Genomic DNA, 15,569 nt, shown 5'->3' on the forward strand with positions numbered 1-15,569 from the left:
TTCACTCTGTCTGTCTCCTTCTGTCTTTTCTTTTTTCCACCAACCGTAATGTGATGGAGTGCCGAATACTGCCCAGCTGCAAAATTACGCATTTGTCAGTATCATAGGAATCTAACGGAGACATTATTGTCATTTATCTGAGTTACCTTAATTATCTGCGTTGGCTACCTGTCATGCCAAGATATTTAACTCTGGGAGTTTATTAGATTCAGTACATCTTTCCCCAGTGTCCCTCAGGCCACAGAGTCAGTTTTCCTGATTGTAAAAGTAAGAAAAGTTTAAATGTGGAGTTTTGTCTACCTTATGTATCTTGATCTGGAAGAGTAACATTCAGCTTTAGCTTATCAAATAAATAGTTACAAATCCTTGTGAGGAAGTGCACATTTGCAATACACATGCAAAGAAGTGATGTCAAACTGAAACATATGAATAAAATCCTCCACCAACTGTAGAAAAACCAAACATGAAATGTCCCAAGGGGCACTGTCGAAGATCACTGTTGTCTCGATAACAGAAAATGTTAAACCTGTTTTACATTGTTAAATGTTTTTTTTCCCTCACTTGAAGTGCTGACATTCTGTGTTGTAAGAACTAATTGTCGTGTTGGAAGGAGAAAGTCAGGCTCTGAGTCACTGTTTCTGAACCCTGTTCAACTTTATGGCATTTCAAAGCTGTCAACAGTGAACCTAGAGAGCTGTAGCGTCACTGCTCAACATTAAAAGAATGGCATTGCTCTGACATCTGGGGCTGCTGGAACAGGAAATATTTAGAGAGCACTGGAATTCATTCACAAGGTTGGTCTTTACTGCTTACTGTTCATATATTTTCAATTGATTGCAAATTTTGTAAAATAAATATTGTATATGCATATTTTTTTTTGGCGATACAAAAAAAATATGTTAGAGTATTTGTTTTAATGTGCTCGCACAAACATTTTCAGGCTAAACTGTGTGTATCTACGGTACCTAAGTCTTCCAGTGTCCACAATGTGAGAATTCTTTGTGTTCTTTAATGCAGTGCTGCTAATGCCTGTACTGCCTGGTGCCTGCTATCATCTTTCTTAAGGTCAGGGGTTAACTGTCAGAAAAGTGACACTGTCTTACTCTGCCCTTTAAAATATTTTAAGCAAAGGAGGAAACACTAAATGAAGGCTGATTCCTGTCAGCGTAAAATTAAAATGTGCCTTAGAGGAATTTTAATTGAATCCAATTTTGTAAAGGAGATGGCACAGTCAAAAAGAATGACCGCAGTGTTTGTCTTTTATAATGTGTTTAAACCTTTATATAACAACTATACAATTGCTACTTTGTGCCACAAAGCAATTTATTTTGTTTTAAATATGAAGGACATATATACAGTAGAAGATTTTATAGTCTACAAAGTTGCTCCTAATTGTGGCGTTTCAGAGACAAAGCAAAACAAAAAAGCTGTGCCAAAGTGTACAAACGGTGCCTGTTGTTTTCATTTAAGATACACAAACTCAATTACAATGCTTACAACCAAGGAATATGAAACTTGCATATTTTACCTAACCTGTGTGAGTGAGTCCCTAAGCACACTCTGCTTTAAACTAACTCCTGTTTCACTGCTGCTTTGTCTTTCTCTTTACTTCTGCAGTCATAAGCCAAAAAAGCCCACTTCCCTCCCTACCTACCTAAATGCATATCGGCAATCCACTGACACAAAGGCATCATCTGCCTGTGTGTACAGAGCAGCAGCAGCCACTTTGGATCCTGAATCTCAATGGGCTCATAGTGCCTCCGACGCCCATCTGTTCCAAGCCAGCCAGCGAGCCACTAAGCAGCAAACTTTGATCCCCATGTAGATTTTTTCCAAACCCATCCGGATTTGCCTGCCCCTTAAGAGGCATTGTGAGGCTGCCCCGGAGTACAAATTCTAGATTCATTATGAGTGTGGGCGGCAACCTTTGTATTCCCCAAAGCACAGATGTATGCAGACAACATATTGCTATTTGGTAGCATAAAAGCCTAGGCCCATTGTTCATTGTTGGTTCATATATCTAAAGTAGCTCTCTAATGCAGAAAGAGCAGAGCACTTGTAGTAAAATACTTGTGGTTGACATTAACCATTAAAGATGTACTTTTTTTTCTGCATCACTCGTACTTGACCTCAACACATTTGTTTTATCTTTTCATGTCGGTTTAATGGAGAAGGCTTCAATTACACTGTTGTTTAATCCACAGATGACTACATGCTTGCAGTACATTTTATATTTGATCTTCATAAACCTTGTGATATTTTGAGAAAATAGTCACAAGCAAGTGCTAAATATTATTATACATCCATACAACACAATATCTTCCTTTAAAAAAAAAAAAAATATTCAACAGACCTGCCTGTGGTTCCCCTGTGAATTAAATATTCTAACAGATTTTAGAGTTCAAATGTTAACCTTTTTTTTTCCTCTTTAGTTGACTGTGTATGTCAAAATTATCATATAGAAAATGTGGGTGGCCAATAGGTGACAAGCAGGCATTCATTCTAAAAACACATAATTATGCAGAAAAATGTTGATTGATGAATCAGAAAAAAAACAAAAAAAAAACTTACGTGGTGACATCTCCACTTTTTTTTTTTCTGGTTTTATAGACATGGCAGCGACATTAGCATTGGTCATTAGTGGCAGACACATCCGTGGAGTGTCGAATACAGAGGCTCATACGCAGACCCTATTTGGTTACCTGTGTGACAGGCTTGTTCAGGACACCAGAAACAGCTGTCCTGGCCTGTGTGAGCCAAAATAATTAGGCCTGTCATCTCAGTGCTCTGATTTCCCCTTCAGCCTGCTCCACAAAATGCTAATATTTTGCTTTCATTGTCACATTCACCTTGACACGGATATTGCCTTGGCGCATAACTGGATGAGATGACTCTAAATTTGCATTGTTCGTTCTAATAAATTTGCTTCCTCTGTACCTCATGGCAGGACCCATCAGATAAAGTCTCCCGGAGTGTCATCAATCATGGCCCAGGCTGACAGACGGCTTTCGCCTTCATTTGTTACATAGAGGAACATGCTTAATTATTTGTACTGTAATTAGTTGGGAAAATGTCAGGAAATGTCAACTCTCTGTTCGCTGTGGAAGGGCTCTGCTTGAAAGCCACAATGACTGAAGTGTCATTAATGCCACGTAACAAGACGAGGATCAGCTGGGGGAAGAGAGAAGGGGGGGGGCTTCTTAGAATGTAATCATGGAGAGAGTTAGAGGGAGACACAAATCAGCGGTGCTAGCTAGCATGATGGGCATCTTATTAGCCAAGCAGCCAGCCAGCTGCATTTTTCTACCACATCTTGTTTCCCTCCGCTTTTCTCACACTGGCAAGAAATAAAGGCAGCAAGTGGGGAAAAGAAATGAAGTCAAGTAAACAATTCCGGCTTCCCACTTGCTGTCAAACCGGCCGTACTTTGCTATGTTATATTGCCTGTCATAAACAGGCATTATGCCAAATGCAAAAACAATGGAGAGGCTTCTTGCTTGAGCCCTCCTTGCTAAAGCAGGACTTTTATAATGCAATTAATAGCAAGTCAAACTGCACCCACTGAAATGGTATCACTTAAGTAGTTAACAGGGTGATTATCTGTCAACACAATCACAGCTTTGGTGTGTTCCCCTGAAGCTAAGCCCATAATTTCATCACATTTCTTTCCTTTAATTATACAAAATAATTATTTATTGCAAAATTAGAGGACAAAGTCATTAAATAACCTTCACAGCATATTATATCACCACTAATTATTGCATTCAGCTGGTAGCATCTGTGAAATACATATTTTAGTGCCTATTTGTTTTAGCGACAATTGGCTAATGTGTGTGGACAAGCGACTTGAATACTTATCCAAAAGGCAAGGTAATTTACACTTGTTTGAAAAGGGGGGAGGGGGCACAGGGAAAAGGGAAATAGGAATCCCATAAGGGACATCTTTTGTTTTGGAGGAAAATATGTAGTATTATGAGGTCCCGAGGGGGTTTCAGTGGCCATTCGTCTTTTCAAGGCCTCGCAGTGGGAGTGTGGCGGAGCAAGGCACAGCCCGCTACCTTGCCCACCGACAGGCACTGATGGTCATCCAAGAAGCTCCTTAATTAGCCTGCAATCTGGCAACGACCCGTGTTCCTGAGATGTGGCAGCCCTGTTTAAATATGATGCCAGATGCAGTCCCACCTTCAGCATGTCATCTCATTGTCCTAGGAAGCCAGGGGGAGAGAGAGGAAAGGAGAGAGAAAGAGCACAACATCCCACAACGCAGCATGTGTTGTGGGATATTGTGCTTATTGTGTTGTGCTTTTTCTCCCTTTCCTCGTTTGTATTTTGCTTTCTGTCTTTCAGTGAGTGCTCTTGCTCTTGCTCTACTACACCCAACTGAGAGGGAGATGGCAGGAGACCTGAGGTGACCTCGACCTTGAGAAGTGACTCAACATAGGTTTATACTGCATACTTATAGGAGGATATTGCGGTGACGTTTATGTCGACACATATGGATATGCATTTGGGTCTATACTTGTCTCACATCTAACCTATCACTTACAGGCTTCATATAAAAACATGTCCATGTGTGTATGCAAGTGGTTTATATACCACCAATAGATCTAATACTGTAGCTTAGGCCCATTTCTCCATCTCAGGCCACTTTGTAGGGCTGACGCAATGTGAATAAAGAATCTAAAACTGCAAAACCATACTCAAAAAACCCATTAAATCCAACTGAGTTTGACCTCTTTTTATACAAACACATTGTAATACTTGATATTAGACTAATCTGCGATTCAATATGTAGAGCAAGAGCAGGCATTATCTAAAATGGTGTAAACATGTCCCAGAGCCGTCTAAGATTCCCTTCTTATAATAGTTTTATTTCAGAACATATAAATGCTGGATATGCTGTAATACTAACAGCAGCCTCTGTTCAGCTTGTTTGCTCATGTGCTTCCTCTAGGGTTTAGGCCGTCACAGCACACAACTTTGTGTTGCTGCGCTCATAGTAAGTGTGGATAAGCTCAGAGGACCGAGGACTTTTTATAGACCAGTCAGTGGAGCTCTTTCATGCCATATCTACAGCTTTTCCTCAAATACTGTGGCAAGTCCACTCACACTGCATCTGCTTTACAGTTCCCAGCTTATGATTTAGCAAATAACTCCTTTTAGACATTAAGTGACGATGAAACTGTAAGACAGAATGTACAGAGTGCATACAATTGGATTATTATTATAATAATAATAACAACAGTACACTGTAGGTAGCTCACAGCTTGGGTCTGATAGTAATTTTGGTTTGTTTTTTCCAGTGCTATTTAATGACAAAAACCAAAATATCAATAATAACATATGGCTATACCATATTATTATTATTATTAGTTTTTTTTTTCATATTACATTAGTCCCACTTTTTATTTTATGCTATAAATATATATATATATATAGCACACACATCACGTCAATTTGAATATATCTAAATTGCACATACATCACAAGTCAACTTGAATGCAAACTTTGTATCTTGAAACCCCATTCATTTGTTGTTTCCTGTATGGAGAAGGGAGATAATCTAATCAATTTTCAGAGAAAAAGATGCAAAAACAAAAGGGAGAGGTGGGGGATCGAAAATAACATTAAGGAACATTGAGAAATATCCAATTGTCTGAGCAAATGTAAAATGCCAAAGCCTCTTAGAACATTTTAAGTCTTTATTCAGTAATACATTATCATGCATATTTCATACGGGGAGATTACTAAAACGGAATTGTGTGTCTTTCTGTTGTATGTCTTTATAATTACACCTTGAAGCCATAGCTGATTTTTTTCCTCCCTTTTTCCTCCATATTCATGAAAAGCAGACTTGTAATTTGATAAAGAGAAGCTTGTGTTCTCAACTTCATTCAAACGGCATCATGGCGCCGTATTAAAGTGGGCATCTGTGTTCTCGCGGCATTAATCTCTTCAAGCACATTCCAGCTGCTGTGATGTGCGAGAGGGAGATAAGTCTTAAACAGTCTAAAGCTAAGCAAACCAGACAACTCTATTATTGGCTTCATAATTGCTTAATTAAACTTTTGTCACTAATCATTATGAGGGCAATAGAGCTGTTATACAGGCTTTCTGTCGAGCAGGAAAAAAAATCAATAAACTGTGTTGGGGAGCTGATCCCCCCACGTCTCTCCCTCTCTCTCTTTCTCTCTCGCTCTCTCTCTCCCTCGCTCTCCCTCCCTCTTTTTGTCCTCCGCAAATGAAATTCATTGCTGCCGGTTAGTGATCTGTAGGTCTGGAGCTCGACTGATATGAGCTGCCATCACCATTTGAATTGAGGGGTATTCAGTAGCACATGAATATGAACAAATGGCAAACATAAATCTCTTGCATGAAGTACACCTTCTATCCCTTTATTATGGAACAATTGACCCATCTAAAATGAATTCTAATGCCAGGGAAAGCATTTAGATTTAAATTACACCATGGGTCCCCTGGACCTGAGAGATGACGGCATAAAAAAGATTAATATGCTAATTATTTTTTCCTCCCCTCTCTTTATTCCTCTTTTCGACATTTGCGTAGGGTTATTGTGAGCCTTGTAAATAAGATGACTGTTTTGTCAAGGAATGACTGTGAGGTTCCTTCCCGTAAAGTATGCTTTAGATCACTGACATGCATCTAGCCGTGGCATTATCTTTATTGTTTTTTTATTAGCCAGCTTCTTTTTATTTATTTTTTTTACCTTCTTGAAGCACTTCATAAAATGTGTGTTCAGATGTGTGTGCTCAATATGCAAATAATTATTTTCTCACTGCTGACCCGGAAAGTCCATGAGATTCAAACGGAACATGATGCAGATTACAGGTTCTCCCCTCTCTCTCTCTCTCTCTGGGAAATGTTTAGTGTCCCTCCAGAGCAGTCAGAAGCACCCTTAGATGGGCCATTACAGGGGCCACTGTTCATTCCAAGGTTCTGCCAAACGATCACAGTTTAAATTATGTTGTTTTTCATATCCTTTAATTGGCCTGGCTTTGAAAAACCAACTTTTAGCTTTGAATGTGTTGCCATAGGCAGCCAATTGGCAAGAGCGCAATAGGGGCAAAAGCCTCATTTCATAATTTGTAGGCACTTTAAAGTTGGCTAAGCCTCTGCGGCAAATTGAAAAGTGTCCAAAATGTAAGAAAGGAAAAGGGCTTTTTGACTGTGCATCACCATGAGAATACTTGACGACATGGTGCAATATGTGACTTATCTTGCAATTATTGCAAGCATTATGTATTGGGAAACCTCAAGTGACTTATAAGCTTGTACTATGGTTTTATATGAGACAGGGACTGTATTCAACCAACTTGTAATTTTACACAGCTGTCATGAGTCGAACAAAGTTACACCGTAGGTCTTTTATTAGTGGTGCAAACAGCAGCAGTCCCTTGTCTACTCATGTAAACTTCACAACACTTCAGCTGTAATTAATTAATGAAAGACGTATCGTCCCCCTAGATTGTGATGTTTCAGCAAGATTGGCCTTGACTGGTTATATTGGCAAACACAGCAGCAGTTATCTTTTCTAAATATTATTTGCAAGAGGTCAGTAAAATAACTTGAAACACAGCATGTAAGAGACAATTGTTTTGGTTTTGTTTTTTTTATCACCTTTTTTTCATCCAAGAGGCATGAGTGTCCAAGCTAGTATCTTGAATTCAAGCATGATCCATTTCAAATGGAACAACAAGGACTACCGTTCCACTCAGGCAAACAGACAGTAGAGGCCAGACTGCCATCTACAGTTATAACCTTCATTGAAGACCCAGTTTTACACTTGTGCTTTACTGCCTTTACACTGTTGCTCCATCCCAACATGAACTGTATGAAAAATCATGCACTGTAAAGTTTTATTATATTATTAGTTTAAGATGAAACAACAGCTTAATTCTTCACAGCTGTATGTGTAGTCTTTTAACAAAAAATGCACAAAAAATATATAGATTTTTTTATTTCTTTTAAAGATAAGGAAATTGACCTAGTATCCAAAATGTTTTAGAAAACAATCACAAACTGACTCAAAAACATCATGTAGCTTTTAATGACTTTACTCTGGAACACCAATTATTGTATTGCAAAACTCATAATTAGAAATATTAATTATAACAAACTGGAGGGAAAAAGTTATCCTTGGTTAGTCAAAAACTAAAAAATATCATTTAATAAATTAACTTCTGTCATGTAATGAATGGCATTACTTTCTGCATCTCAGCTGAGAGTGAGAGACTGTGTTAATGAATTGCTTCGAAAGCATCTGAAGACAGACTTAATTACAGAGCCCACAGTTCTTGCATTATTATGCCATATATCCCCAGCTGAATACAATTCAGCAGCTAGATAAACAAATTTCATGGCAGCCTTTATGGCACTACTTTCTGGCCAACCATTGATACCAGTGTTTATTCGCAGGGCTGCGTGAAGCGTGGCAGGCATGAAAATGTGGCATTAAAAGTGAAATCCTTAATTTTCATCTCATTAAAAAAGGCAGGGGGAGAGTGAGTAGAATGCAAATACAAAACCATGAGCGTGTACAATACTTACAAGTCTTCCATATTCCCACCAATGGTTCATTATGTGAACTGAATGAATGAGGCAAGATGGAAGTGCTGTGATAGTACACTGTACAAGGTGACTGATTTAAATTGTTGGTTTCTGGAGTCAATGAACTAGAAAATGCACAGTTACCACTTGATGATAAGAAACAACTCTGGATAAGACGCAGTTCCACAAGGCATATTGGTCCAAGTTTTAGCATTTGCCCTTATCCAAACCTCACTCTAACCATTTGTTTGACGTAAATACATTTTAAAATACACCGGTAGTTTTCAGGTACTTATAGTGTCTCACTTATGGTGAGATGTAACTATCATTTTGGTTTTATAGACTTTTCTAGCTGCCCTTTACCCTGGCCAAACAAGTAGGGCATTGTGTGTTACATATGTGCGTGTGTATGTGTGTTCTTGTTTGCAGCTGCGATTCCTTTGTGCACAGTGTGCTATCCTTTTGCGGCCACACACATAAACACACACCCGACAAGACACTTCCTTTCCATTTTGTGTGTTTACGTGTACCCTGGGTAACACTGAGAACACTGGCGACAGTGCCCACGCCCTGGGGCCCCGCCATGCCTTCTTACACCTCTCATTTTCAGTCTGGGGACTTCAGCCTTCGTGCAAATATCTGTTTTTGACTCAAATAATACAACAAGTCTGTGGACAGCTGTATTTTACACAAATCCTATGAAATTATAGGGGAATAAAGGTCCAGAGGAAGGACGGAAGTCTGTTTTTCTTCCTTTTTTTCATTACTTAAGGTCCTGAACTGCATATCATCCTGCAGCAACAGTTTTTTTTCCTTTTTTAATTTATTCATTGTTCATTTGTTTCAATAAGGTGGAGCAAAATATTTTATATTTTGGTTGAAATTATATTCATTCATATATTTCTCTTTTTATGTAGCATGTAGCAGTCATTATTCAATTACATTTTATTTAGCTCTAACTGAGATGTCACATTTTATTCAAAGCAGACTTATATTTTTCTTTTTTCTTTTTTTTTATTACAGGACATTTATCTGAAGTCAAACAGAGTGCTGCCTTAAAATGTAAAGGAAAGCAGTAAAGTGCCGCTTTAAAGTACAATACACACAAGCGGAAATCGTTTAATAGCACGTTTGTTTCACCCCTAATCCTTAAGCATTCTTAAAAAGAAATGCTCACTCCGTAGTGAAACATGTAATTGCTAGCTTTCCAGCTCACAAAGGTATACCCAGGTTTTCGGCTTGATAGAAGTAGCCCGGTCAATTAAAATAATTATAGTATTTCTGTGATAACTGCAAGGTCTGGGTATTTTAAAACATTTAGGGATTTGCCATTGCACATAATTGGAGCTGTGAAGTCCAACTCCTACTTTTCTTATAAAGCAACTGATTATATGGAAGAGCACACAGTCATTTGGTGAGGGTTAGCTTTAATGCAGTGATTCTTAGTCTGTGGGTGGGGAATGTGGATCACAGGTCTGCATGTGGTGGTCCCTACAAGTCACGTGTATGTGTTTCAGGATGACAATGCATTTCGTTATTTAAACTGTTTGAAGTCACTGTGCAATAATACAAAAATAAATAAATACGTAAAAAAAAATGATTAAGAAGGTTTAAAATTAAATACAAATATACATACAATTGGGGTAAAGCATCAAGAGCTGAGTTCTCATATAATGTGTCCACAAAAACTGTTATGTGCAATATGTCTTGATCTATACTGAAATGTTCATCATCATCATCATCATCATCATTAATTTCATTATCATTACAACTCAACTCTCATCAATCGTCATCTTGTTCATGTTAATGATCACAAACCAAGCAGACTTTTACCGCCTCAGCTTTTGTGACTTCACATTCCTCGACAACCAACACAAGCCTATAAGCAGTCCCATCGCAACCAGCCTGGTCCAAGGCCTGGCTCACTGTTGAGCTATTAGCGCCAGTGGCAAGCCAACCATAACACTAGCCATAGTTGGAGCGATAGCCCCATTTCAGTGTGGGGTCAGCGACTCAGCCATATTGTTAAGATGATTGTTCTGCCAGCCTTCTGTCATGGCTGATGTGGCTGGAGCGCTTGGCTTGGTAGCGGCTGCCTGGCTGCTCGCTGCCTGGAAAGCGGCTTTGCTGTAGGCAGCTCCGAGGCTTTAAAACCCTTATTGTCTATCTTTCCCCCGGCTAGCCCTTTTCTCCCTCTGCTCCCTTCCGTAGGATGGTCTGGAGTCAGAGGGAGAAAGAGAGAGGGAGGCAGAGAGAGGGAAAGAAGAAGGAAGGAGCCAAGCATATTCAAGGGCCTGGTCCAAAGTATCATGATCAGCATAGGCTTTCACGGCAGCTATTGCCTGCATCCCGCAGCATTGTTCAGCCCCCTTTCTCCCTGGCAGCACTTTCGTTTGAACAGAATTTTGACACTGCAGTGGGGAATTCTGCAGATTAAAGGGTACATATTTGGTACACTTCCTTCTTGGCACTTTATAGCGTTGGGGGAAGGTGCACATTTTTAATCAAGGCATTAAGGAGTGGGCAGTAGGGATGTTATTTTTCATTTATTATTTGATTCAAAATCATCTCAAAAATGATTTGCAAGACCCATTCATCAATATATGTATCTGTGCATTTATACTAGAATATAAGATTTTTTCTCTTTTATGTATCTTTTTTAAAGTATATCTTATTGATAAATCATAGTATGTGCACACATGTAGCATGCAGCTATGGTGCTGAACCTCGTCTTCCGCAGATGAGACAATTAAGGAGAGAATGACACCATTAGCTGAGTTACAGCAGCAGGACTTTGTATGAGTAGCTTGTTTCATCATATCATCTGAGTAACATGCCTATTGTTCAACTCCCCCCACTCCTCTCTCTCTCTCTCTCTCTCTCTCTCTCTCTCTCCACCCTCTTCTGTCCTTGCCCTCAGTATGAAAACACACCTTCCTCTCTGTCAGAGCATCATTCTCATCCAGGTGTAGTTAACCCTTTCACATTCCTCACCGATTGAGCACACCCCTGATACCTCCTCTTTTGTGCTCAATGGAGCAGCCAGCCTATCAACTTGGCTCAAAAGGTTTTTGATTGCCCAAATATTTGTGTGCCATCGTGCTTGTGTGTGTATATCTGTATTGTGTGTGTGTGTGTGCAAATGCTTAGATTCTTGGAGAGTGATTCATTTAGGAGCCCCTCTCCTCTCCTCAGCTGCTCCCTGCCTTCCCCAGTAATTAGCCTAGTGTGGCAGCCACCTCTCGCTGCTCAGTCTGGGAGAGACACTTGACACGGCAGACATCAGAGAGATTTTTCAGGAGGCTCTCCCGGCGCCCCAACAGCTCTTAATTAACCACTTAGGTATCCCCACTCGTTCCCCCGGCCGGCACTTTCCAAATGGTAAGGAGGTTCTGTGCCACGGATCTAAACACCGGGGAAAGCGTGCTATCAAAAGATCTGGGTAAATGAAGGCTTGTGTAAATTATTTTTAATGATTCCCTCCTGGCACATCATTATGTTTGTAGTTACACACAGGCACTTCTGAGACGGCTCATCTTCGCTAAGGTCATCAGCAGGACCAACTGTAACTAGCTGCTAGTCTGTAAATGGCTTATTAATTAGTGCTGTGGTTTTACATAGCTGTGAGCTCTGATATATAGTGCAGGGATCGTAATTGTGCGGAATCGAAAATGATGATGATGATGACGACGATAACCCATCTCCAGGCTATTTATGCAAATTGCCTTCTCATATTAGAAAATCATTACCTATCCAAACACTGCAACACTCAGCCTGTGTGAATTACAATGATGGATTTTATGATAATTGCGATTTAATTTTCTCCCTCTCCCTCTCTCTCTTTTGTCTGTCTAGAGTTTGAAAATAATTTGGTCATTGTGAGTGCTATTAATTCTGTATTAGTTAAAGCTGAATGGATGGATTTATTTAATTTCCTCTGAATTGAGATTTGTAAATCATCATTTTGTGAAACAGAAGATCACTTGTTCCTTTTTTTTTTTGGAATGGATGTAATTCAGGAATAGTTAAACAAACTGTTTCGCTATTAGGCTTAATGATCGGTTTTGCCCACTAGTTATAGGCTTCTAATAGCAGTTATTAAAATATGTACCAACACCTGATATTCTCAATTTGGGCAGTTTGAACACATGTGAGACTGTAAACATGTTTAATTTATATCTTAAAGTATAAAGTATAAACAAGATGGATAACAGAAAAGTCATATTATATTTAATAGCAAATGAAAATGAAAACATGCTCTCTAAAATTGGCAATATTACTATAAATCACTATTTGCAAAAAATTACAAAGAAATATTCAAATTGAAAGAAAGTTATTCTATTTAAATATGTACCACTGTGTCTTTTGAATTTTACAAACAATACAAAACAGAAAAACACAACACCAACAAGATAACAATTGGAGTGATCAACAAGTCTTGGAAGCCAGCAATTAATTTTTGGAAATTTCAGCATCCCTGTCCAGCGCTGAGAGATACTGGGAGGGTTGAATTTAATTATCTGCCAAGCTCTGCTCTAACAAGTGCTTTGTAGTTCAGCATTCAAATTTCACTGAAAGTCTTCAGAGAGGCAAAGCCAACTTTGCATTCATGAGGGGAGCAGATACTACAGCAGCCCTCCATAACCTTCATGAAATGTGCATTTCACCTTAGGCTATAGGGGAGAACATAAAAACCCTGAATCATTACATTAAAACAAGTTCCCTCCCTGACAACTTTGAAACAGCACCATGGCAGATCAAAAACGGTTGAGTCTTTAGCGTTTTTTTTTATCTGTTTTATGAAGGTTTGAGGTTTACGCGGACAGGTCAGTCTACAGCATGCAAAGGGTTTCGTGGGACAAACTAAAGAAAACATGCCATGAGCAGGGGGTCTCCCTGGCTCCATGTATTGGTTCGCCCCATTCAGCCAAACCGCCTGCCGATGTCTCTCTGAGAGCCTGTTGGTATGCGGACAGTATCCAGGCTGCAATCAACATCTGCTAATTTCTGCCTATTAACCGTATTGTCGTAACACACAATCATGATGTTTTGTTTGTACGGCTGAACTGAGACTTATGACCCTAATCCATCATCTGCTTGTCATATTTTTATGTGTTGTCTGTGCAGTTCCCTGCAGCCCAAAGCAAGCATATTACAAGGCCCTGTTTAAGTTATTGGCCAGCTGCTAGATCCGTGCCCAGCTGAAGAGGTCATTGTGTTTCTCTCTTTTTTTCCCCGCTCCACTTTCCTCTCAGAATATCACACTGTAGCACACTCAATGCCAAGCATAATACAAACCGTATGTCCTGAGAAGCTATCGTTTGCATCTACTGTGCCTGAATATTTTAGCAGACCCCATGTCTTCCCCACACACAGGCAAAGACTCACATTGAGGACATTTTGACTTTTTTTTTTCTTAAATCAGTGCTGTGGATGAAAAACATTCTCATCACAAGACAGTTATTTCACAGCTTGCTGTAACCACTATACAGGCTTCACGAGCAATTGCTGACAAACTCTGAACAGGACGAAACTCGTATTCCAAAACCATATTTTAAAACCAGGGGAAACAAAGAAGGCAAATGTTCAAACCTATAATTTGAGAAGATTTATGTTATGCAGCTGCTTGAATTTCAATGTCATAAATGCTCAATGGTTTCTCAATGAACATATCTTTATTAGATTCCAAATGTTCTGCTTGTCATGATGAAATGTCACACACTCCTTGGCAACAGTCAGGAAATAACGGCCATTTAAGATGTGGACATTGCTTGTGATTTATACAGCGTCAGACTTGGAGAGGGCTACTGGGTTTTCCTTACAGCTATAATGGGTTGAAAAAATGAGTGACGTATATATTTTTTAAACTCTCACATGTTTATTCGTCCGGAGTATCACTTCATGACATATGAAAAGAGTGAATTTGTACTCAACTTATACAAATTAATTGGAATTGTACTGTCTCATTATTCCTTCCCTTTCATTTATTATTACACAGTTACAGTGATAATGTTCCTGTACACTGTTATTATAATTTTCCATGCAATCTTCTAGAAAGACATATTTCTCAGTGTCTTACCCAATGAATGGTGAAATTGTGACTGTATTGGTGAAAGCCACGCTGTACCATCTATGATAAATGTTATTGTTACAGGATTTCTGCCCATTGTGAGATGAACAGGCTTAGAGCCTTCGCCCATTGTGAAATGAATGGCTTTAGAGAAAATGTCCTCTTGAGAACAGTCGATGCATATCACCACAGACTGGAGAGCGTTTCCTCTTCCCTGCTCGACACTGTGTTGATAGACACGGGCAGTATTTTTCCTTGTTAAGAAAGGGCCTTGTTTACTCTGCAGGTAACGATCCAAATCCAGCAGACATTTGCCCCACAGGAAGGGGTGCGCTCACTCAAGTTTGTCATTTCATTTCTACTGTGAAATCCATTAAGTCCACACACTGAGGGTCTCTTTTTTCATGCTTGTACAGTATTTGTCTTTTTTCTTTTTTCTTTTTTTTGGATGAGCGGTAGGATCTTCTTCCAAGAACTAAAGTTTACACAAGTGCTGAAATGCATTTTAAAATCACTCACATCATGAGGTAACCAAAAAAAGTTGAATCTGTTCTCTCTGCCTCACCAATGTACAGTACAGTACAGTACAGTACAGTATAACAGAGACACGTACGGCAGTGGGTATGGATTAGACACTGTTGATGCCATATCCACAAGTATTTCTCTTGATAGCATTTGCTTCTCTAAGTAGGAAGGGGAGCTAGATTTTCACACATTTGCTCCCAGTTGGAGTGTTGTTTTTTGTTTGTTTTGTGTCTGTTTCCCCCTCTCCAGCAAATTTCTGGTCAGCCATGTGAAATTAATCTGAGAGAAAATAAACAGCAGAGCCCAACAACTAATACAGTTAATTGTCTTAGTGCTTTTCTGGCTGGCCGCTCGCTAACAGCTGGTCGTACTGGCTCATGGCACCACTTCAGCCAGCCTTTGAGAT

The sequence above is a fragment of the Dicentrarchus labrax genome, unplaced genomic scaffold (genome assembly GCF_905237075.1).
Source record: "Dicentrarchus labrax unplaced genomic scaffold, dlabrax2021, whole genome shotgun sequence".
Taxonomy (NCBI): domain Eukaryota; kingdom Metazoa; phylum Chordata; class Actinopteri; family Moronidae; genus Dicentrarchus; species Dicentrarchus labrax.